This window comes from Nicotiana attenuata, unplaced genomic scaffold, assembly GCF_001879085.1.
Source record: "Nicotiana attenuata strain UT unplaced genomic scaffold, NIATTr2, whole genome shotgun sequence".
NCBI classification, from domain to species: domain Eukaryota; kingdom Viridiplantae; phylum Streptophyta; class Magnoliopsida; order Solanales; family Solanaceae; genus Nicotiana; species Nicotiana attenuata.
Window position 1 is genome coordinate 268094 of NW_017670350.1, and position 9322 is coordinate 277415.

The window sequence follows — 9322 nt, forward strand, 5'->3', positions numbered from 1 at the left end:
TATATATATATATATATATATATATATATATATATATATAGATAGATAGATAGATAGATAGATAGATAGATAGATAGATAGATAGATAGAGAGAGAGAGAGAGAGAGACGGATGCGAGATTTAATACTTATGGGTTCCTGCACCGACTTCGAGTAAATTTTTAATAGTAACTGGATTCACATTCAAACATTGATAGATATTTAGTAAATTTTTCAAATACATTGACATTGTTTGGACAAAAACTACTGAGTTCACGTGAACCCTTAGGTCGGGAGGTGGATCCGCCCCGGTATATATACATGTTAAAATTATTTTTCTATATATATAACAACTGATGAATACTCTTGACTTTCTTATGTGTTTACTTCTTTATTTTTGAACTCCTTAGTAAAAATCCTAGCTTTGACGCTAGTGATAACAAGCAAGTCTCATGCTACAAACTGATTCCTCTCTTTATCCTCAAGGAGGGAAAAATACCTCCTTTAATTTGATCATACACATTAAAAGAATCTAAGACATGCCAAAATTTGGTGCAATTAGTAATTTGCTGTCATCCAACGTCATTGATAAACTTGCAAAAATAAGATACCATAAAGTAAACATGAATGCGTACATGAAATAATTCATTCCTTTTTGACATATTTGAGCGTTTTATTTGAGATTTGTTTCAGTTTGCACATTGTATTTGGTTTTCTCACGGAAGTTTGTTTATTAATCATTTATTTAGAAGAAATTGGAGAACCTTGTCTGCCATCTAGAGCTTAATCAAGAGCCTTGTCCTTCTTAGTGTAATGATAATGATAAGGAATATTGAACAAACTGAAAAGACACCTTCACAGTAATTTTTTAATTAATTCCACAAAAATTATACTAAATAAACAAACGCAGTTAATCATCATGTGCTTGCCACGTATCATCCGATTGATATTCCTTTAGCGAAAAATTATGTTTGTGTATATCTATCTATCTATATCTATATCTATATCTATATCTATATCTATCTATCTATATCTATATCTATCTATATTATTATAAAAGCATGAATACAATGTCGGTTTATAAAAATAACCTTATAATATTAAGTATAATAACTCATAATAAAAGGACATAACCAGAATTCTAGATATTAAACTTATAATCCTATTAGTTTTAGGTAAGGCTGTATTCTGGTCCGGGCCCCGGCCTAAATGGGCCTAACGGGCCTGGGCTTTGACGGGCCGGGCTCTGGCGGTCCCAGGCCAAACGGTCCCAAATGATGGAACCGGCCCGTTGTGGGCCTAAGCCCACAGGTCCCGGGCTAAATGGGCCGGGCCCACGGGCCTAAACGGGCCTAAGTGGTCCGGGCTATTTTTTTTTTGAAATTTTTTATCTAACACATTTTCTTGTAAATTATATATATATNGTTTTCCTCTATATGTTCTTTCATACCAAACTATTTGCCATTCTTAATTTTAAATCGATAAGTAATTTATTTAAAAGTTTGGTTATTAAATTATACTTTTCTATTTTTATAATTTACTACGGCAAATATTTTTACAATTAGTATTACCATTAGCGTAGAAAAAGTAATCACTGCTAGGAAAAGTAATAATTATTTAGTCATGTAATCCTATTATTTGTAGGATATACTTCTTAAAAATTTATGTTATTAATTTAATTTGAAAACGTATTCTAATGTCCTATTACTAATTTAATTTGAGAATGTATTATATTGTCCAAATCCATTTAGAAAAAGAAGAGCATGTATTATTATAAAAGCATAATTAATATACCAAAATAGCCCTAAAATATTGAATCAACATAGAATAGTTTTTTTTATATTAAAACCAAATAATTAAATCTTTTAATTAATTATTTAGCAAGAGAATCCAATTTCATTATTTTTTAAATTCATCATATGAGTAAAATTCTTATTCAAGTTAAAAATAATCTTAGAGTACATAAATTTATTCCATAAAAAAAAGCGTTAGAACACAAAATAAAAAAGGTTAGTAGAGCATAAAGAGTCAACTCTGTCCTAGCGGGATTATCTTTTGTAGATGCCTTTGACGGAATCGAAATAATATTTCTATGTCATGCATTACTTGCAAATATCAATCAAGAGGCATGATACTGTTAGCAATAATAACAAATAGTGTACCAGAAATGATTTTATTATGAGGTCAGTCACTTTAGATTTGATATACCTCTTCAACCAACTGAAATAACCATCACAAATATATCAAAGCAGAGTAATGTTGCTAAATTTCTAAGGAAAACAAAATTAATAATATGGGATGAAACACTTATGGCTAAGTGTCAAACGATAATTACCCGGAGTTCTGGAGATATATTGAATATAAATGAACCGTTTAGTGAAAAATTAATAATTTGGAAGGTGGTTTCTATCAACTACTAATAGTTCCAAAATCGACGAAAGCAAAGACCGTAAAAACTAGCTTGTCAAATTAGATTTATGGCCTCAAATGAAAAAAATTCAACTGACAAAAAATATAAACTAAGAGCAGATCCATTATTCGGTAACTTCTTGCTTCGTGTCGGAGACGAAGAAGAGCATCTAATAAAAGATGATTTCGTAATAATAGTGCATTTAAAAAGAGAAATATTTCTATCATTGTATTAAAACATAATTTATATAAATTACATGATAGAAATTAAAAAGGTATCTTAGTCAGTACAAATGAATATATGATCAACTATATAAAAGGTTGATTGCAAAATTTTATGGTAAAAATACAATATTTTTCAGTTTTTGACTCAGCAAAAGATGATACCAACAATTACTACCAAGAAGAATACTTAAGTACTTTAATACCAAATGGCCTTCTACCACACATGTTTGTTGTCAAGTTTATTAATTCTTACATATGTTAGTGTCACCATATATATATATACATATATATATATATATATATATATATAGTATACTATACTAAGTTAAAATTAATTGATCTTGCATTGCATATACATTGATTTTGAAAAAAAATATGCCCATCATGCTACTGAAAAATTTAGATCCGCCGAATAGCTTATGTAATGGTATATAGAAGTTTTGACAATAACGTCATACATGAAAAAATTATGATACTGGTCAATATACTTCTAAGTATATTTTATCCTCGAATTCAACGTTTATCTTCCGAAACAAAAGAATATTCTTTTAAATTCGTGTGAAAATAATTTTAGGTATGTTTATATTTTACAATTATGATAAATAAAGCACAAGCACAAACATCCTAAATATTAGACTATATTTATTGCAATATATTTTCTTGCACGAACAACTATATGTTGCACTTTCAAGAGGAATATCAATATTGACAACAAGAGTTCGGGTTATGACAGAGCAACCAAAGCATTAGAAGGAAACATATACAAAAATATATCATCTACAAAGAAGTGTTCGGTAAGATACCATCACATGAAATATTTTTAAATTGTAATACGTAATTATCTAACTAACATGACTAAACTGATCATTTGTGTAAGTTCTAATGATGACCTTTCATTTTGACTTCACGTATTATGCTAATTTAATAATATTTTCTAGCTTTAAGATGATTTAAATGTTTAAACCATCACGTGCCATTATTAACGTGCAACGCATAGGTACTAAATTCCTCAACAATACATCGAAATTCCTGAACTTTTTTGTGTGTTTATATATTTTAACTTTTTCTAGTGAAAATCCACCACTATACATAGGCGTCCATATATTAAAATGACATGTGTTTATCACACATATGTTTGTAGGTTCACATTCACGTGAGACTCGAATTAATTTCTAAATATGCAGGACCCTCAAAATCAAGACTCCACTAATATAGTCAACCACCAAAGATGCTACTAAGCTAACAATAAGTATATATGTTCATATATTTGAAAAGGTTTATAGCTAATTAATAAACAAACCTAGTTCTTATGGATCGATGTGATGTGATGATTTGGATTCATTTAGAGATATTTCGTGGGATCTCGTCGTACTAATTACATGCTGGATTAAGACCCCATCAATTGATAACAAAAATTATTTTTCTAATTATTTTTAAGAATGCTGAATAATTACCAAAATCGAAGGTGGTTCACAGTCATTATACTAATGAAATGTGACGTGAAGATTTTCTTTGTACAGAAACCGATTACTAATAAATTTTAGAATACCGAGCGATTAAACAAGAAAAAATATATACGACGAGAACAAGATTTGACTGCTGGCCAGAAAGGGTAGAAAAGAGTTTGAAAAAGGAAACAGCCGCAACAAAAAGAAGTTGCCAATTCACCTTTCTAGTTTTTTTGGTGAAGTGTAATCAATTGTGTTTTAAAGTTGTCTTATCGTTAATATGGGAGTCAGTTGTCACCCAAAGAAGAAAACCAAAAAGAAAAAGAGGCTTTAAACATGATACTTAGAATTGCTAGAAGATTTTTTAATATTTCGTTTTGGTAAGTAGTTGTGAAAAGTAAGCACCTTCTTGTTTAGTTGTTATAATCAACAAATTGCGGGTTAACATGACACGTTCTAATTATACGTCATAAAATAACTTTTAAATTCCCTATTGTATTACCCTAGAATTTTGAGAGAAAATAAAATATAGCCAAATTTACAAATGCTAATTGAAAAATAGCCACAGTATTAAAAGTAATCGAAATTTAGCCACTTTTTATGTAAAGATAAATTTGAACGAAAACACTGTTCAAAATCCGAAAAAAAATCCATCATAATATACTGGAGTTCCAGTACTTCCAATATAATATACTAGAGTCCCGGTACAATTATACTGGAACTCCAGTATATTATACTAGAGTTCCAGTACAATTATACCGGACTTCCAGCATAATATACTGGTCCAGCATAATATGCTGGAAGTTCATACACAGGTGCTCCAATCTCCAATATATTATGTTGGAACTTTCCGTATGTTGGAGTTCCACCATAATATGCTGGAAGTTCATGCACAAGTGCATCAATCTCCAGTACATTATGCTGGAACTTTCCGTGAGCAAAATAGTGGCTATTTTTTAATGACTTTGCAAATATTGGCTATTTTCCAATTACCAGTCCAAAAACTGACTAGCCCGTGCTATTTTCACTTAAAATTTTCTTAGAGCGAAGGGGGTTTAACAACTTACATATAACCAAAGAAATTCATTTTTATCATATTTTTGCAATATAATTTTTCGACGAGGTTTATCCCTTCGTTCCTTCTTATTTCACGGTAAGCGAATAAGGACCAACGAAAATCCCATCTATTTTCCACCTCTAGAAATTGTTTCCAGGGGAAGGAAAAATGGCAACGGGATAATAGTGGTTAAATGTTAAATTCGAACTTGTGATCCTGCGATATAAATGGTTAAGTCTTATTTATTGAACTACTGATCTCTGCTTTTGTACTCTTCAGTTTGTTACTCTTCAATGGAGTTATAGATATACACAATATCTAATTTAAATGATTGCAGGACTGAAATTCTTGCCATAAAGTTACTGTATGTATATTGGCCCTTCTCATCAGGACATTTGCAAAGTAACTAGAAACTGAACGTAGACAAATACAAAATGTGAGCCCATTTAGGTTGGGGCTTTTTCTCTAGCCGGGTGGGTTTCGGCACATCATTGTGAGTCTAACCAGTACAGGCTGAAGGACGGTCCATATGAACTTCAGGCCCAGCTGTACTATGAAGTGGGTAACGGACTGACGAGAAGATCGAATTTATGCTTGTAATATCCTCTTTTTAGAGGGGAATGGTAAGAAAATAACTCATGAGATGGATAACTAGATATGGGGAATCTTAATAGCTCAATTGATTGGCTACTTGAGTTTTTATTTTATTGGTGACAGTTCGATTCCTCACCTTGTAATCTCCTCTCTTATTTTTCCTTACCCTATATATACAATAAGACCACGAGTTACATTCCTCACCTTGTAATCTCACCTTACCTTTGTATACAACAACATCAACAACAAAGCTTCAGCCTCAAATAAGTTTGGGACGGCTATATATATATATATGGATCTTTTTTCTTCTATTATGTCATATATTTTAACGACCCGACCGGTCGTTTTGCTTTCTAGATCCCATTTCCCCTAATTAAGACTCCTTGTATGTGCTTTTACTATTTTATGACTTACTGGGATGGTTAGTTCGGGTTTGGAAGGGTTCGGGTTGAAATTGGAACACTTAGTTCCTTAATATTGGCTTAGAATGGATAAGTTTGACTTGAGTCAACGTTTTGATTAAAAGACCTCGGAATCGGGATTTGACAGTCCCAATAGGTTTGTATGATATTTCGGACTTGGCATATGTTCGGATCGGGTTTCTGATGACCCGGCAGCGTTTCGGCGCTTAATGTTGAAAGTTAGAGCATTGAAGGTTTTCAAGTTCTTTAAATTTGGTTTGGAGTCGGTTTTGATGTTATCGAGGTCCGTTTGAGATTCCGAGCCTACGAATAGTTCTGTATGGTAATTTAAGACTTGCACACAATATTTGGTGTCATTCCGACTAGTTTAAGTATAATTCGGCGCGTTCGGAGTAAGTTGGAAGAACTTGAAGTTCATAAGTTGATTTGATTTGGTTTGGGGGTGTAGTCCTTAATTTTGATGTTGTTTTACGTGTTCCGAGGCTTCGAGCGAGTCCATTTTATGTTATGAACTTTTTGGTATGTCGTTTGGTCGAGGCCCCGGAGCCCCCGTAGAATTCAGAGGGTAGATGGAGCTTTATTACTCTTTGGAGAAAAGCTGAAGGGGATGTCATCTGGTGCATTCGAACCTGCGGTGGGGATGGCCGCAGGTGCGGCGTATTGTTCGCAGAAGCGAAATGGAGAGGAGCCAGCAAGGTCCGCAGAAGCGAAACATTTTTCCGCAAAGCGAACTCGCTTTTGCGATGGAGGGTCCGCATGTGCGGAGAGAGGCAGCCTGGCCAGGGTCGCAGGCGAGCCACAGAAGCGGGCTTGAAGGTGCGGGACTTGGCGGCAGGTGCGAATAGTCGTTGGTCGCGCGTGTTCCGTAGATGCGGACAAGCAACCGCAGGAGTGGCCCCGCAGAAGCGATGATTCTTCTGCAAGTGCGAAAATTACTAGGAGAGTGAGCGCTTTTATTGCGGGACTTAGGCCTTTTTCCTCACATTTTCATTTAGTCTTGGGAGATTTTGAGAGCTCATTAGAGGGAGATTTTCATCAATATCCTAAGGTAAGTAACTCCCATCTATTTTTGAGTTAATTATGCGGGTTTTAGCTTGATTAATCATGGAAAGATTGTGAAAACTTGTGAAAATTGTGAAGAACCTAGGGTTTTGATAAAAATGAGATTAAATCACAAAATTAATTATGAAATTAGGTAAAATTATATGTGTGAGTTCGTGAGGTTATGGGTAATATTTATCTTCGATATATCCGAAATCCGAGCATGTGGGCCCGGAGGTAAATTTTAGGAATCTTTCAATTTGGGTTGGGTAATCACTCCAATAGACAAATTATGAACTTGTAAGTGTATATTGATTTATTTATATAATATTTGATTAGCTTCAGATTGTTCGGCATCAAGTTGAGGCCTTAGAATGAATTTATGGGTCGGAAAGTGAGCTTCGGGACGAGATAAGTCTCTTGCCTAACCTTATAAAAGAGAATTTACCCCATAGGTGTTTTAAATTACTATATGCTTCTAATTGTGGAGGCTACGTATGCACGAGGTGACGAGAGTCTGTGCGTAGCTACTAATCATACTTAAGTCCGGTAGTTTTAAGACCCAAATCATGAAATACTTGTATTGTTTGCACTCTACTTGTTAAATTAAGTGCCTAAATTATATTGAAACTTGATAAAGGATTCGTAAAGACCGAATTTCACTTACTTTGAGTTTTGGCGGGTTACTTGACCGTTAATAAAAATTGTGCTTCCTTGTATGTTAGTCTTGTGATAGCTTTTAAATCGGATGTTCATAGAGTATTCTCTCTTCCTGTGGAGCAGGCCGAATGCCTCGTCATTATAGTAGATGCATCTATGGTTCGCACCGTTTGACCCTCGGTATTGTACACATCATTCTGGATCGGGCCATAAGACCTCGGCATACATCGTGCGTGATAATGCTTGGAGCTCGAATAAATTTGATATTATTTTTATGACTTGAGAGGTTATAATTTATTTATTGGCCCGAAAATAGTGGAGTTAGTATTTGTTAGTTGGAGATCTTAAAATTTAGTATTAGTTAGAGAACCATTTATTCACGGCTTGTTATTGTGTTATTATTATTTTTCAAATATTCCATGCCTATTTAGAATTTCTATATTTTTATTATTGGCCCATAATTAGTGTCGATCTCGGCCTCGTCACTACTTCTTTGAGGTTAGACCGGATACTTACTGGGTACATATTATTTATGTACTCACGCTACACTTTTGGACTAATCGTGCAGGATCTGAGGCAGGTATATTTGGCATTCATTTAGGCGCGCGCACCCGATACCCTGAGGCATAGTGGTGAGCTACTCTCTGATTCCATTCTGTAGCACCCGCAGTCTCTCTTTTATATTTACTTTCTGTCTATCTTATTTCAGATAGTAGCATGGGTGTTTTGTATATTCTACTAGTTGCTCATACACTTGTGACACCGGGTCTTGGGAACATGCCAGTAGACACTTTATGGTTTTGAGAATTTATTTCATCGTATTTGCTTTTTCATTGGTTCATGTTTTACTTTACAATAATTTTTCCACTTCTCGTTTACCTAATCAATAAAAATCAATTATATTAAAATTATTAAAAAGAATAAAAATGCATGGCTACTTCACCGTCAGTTTGCCTAGTGGCGACGTTGGGCACCATCACGGCCTATAAGGGAAATTGGGTCGTGACAACATGGTATCAGAGCACTAGATTCATGTAGGTCTCACAAGTCATGAGCAGGCGTAGTAGAGTTTTGCGAATCGGTGCGGAGACGTCCGTACTTATCTTTGAGAGGTTATAGGGTGTTAGGAAACTACTTTTTCTTCATCTCTTATCTTGAAGTTGATGTTGTGCTAAGCATGCTTCTCTTATTCTCTTATAGATGGTGAGAACTCGCGTGGCAGATGTACCCGGCCATGGAGGAGCTGCTCCCCCTATTGCTAGAGGCCGAGGTGGATGCCGAGGGAGGGCTCCACCTCGTGGTAGAGGACGAGGGCATCCTAGAGTTGCTCCAGTTGTGCCACCAGTGGATCCAGTGGAGGATCCTGTTATTGAGGAGCAGGGCTCGGTGCTTACAGCGGAGCCAGCCCCGGTGGATTTTTTTCCACACCAAGATTCCAGGAGGTCATGGGTCGTACGCTGCGGTCATGGATTCTATGACGCAGGGTGG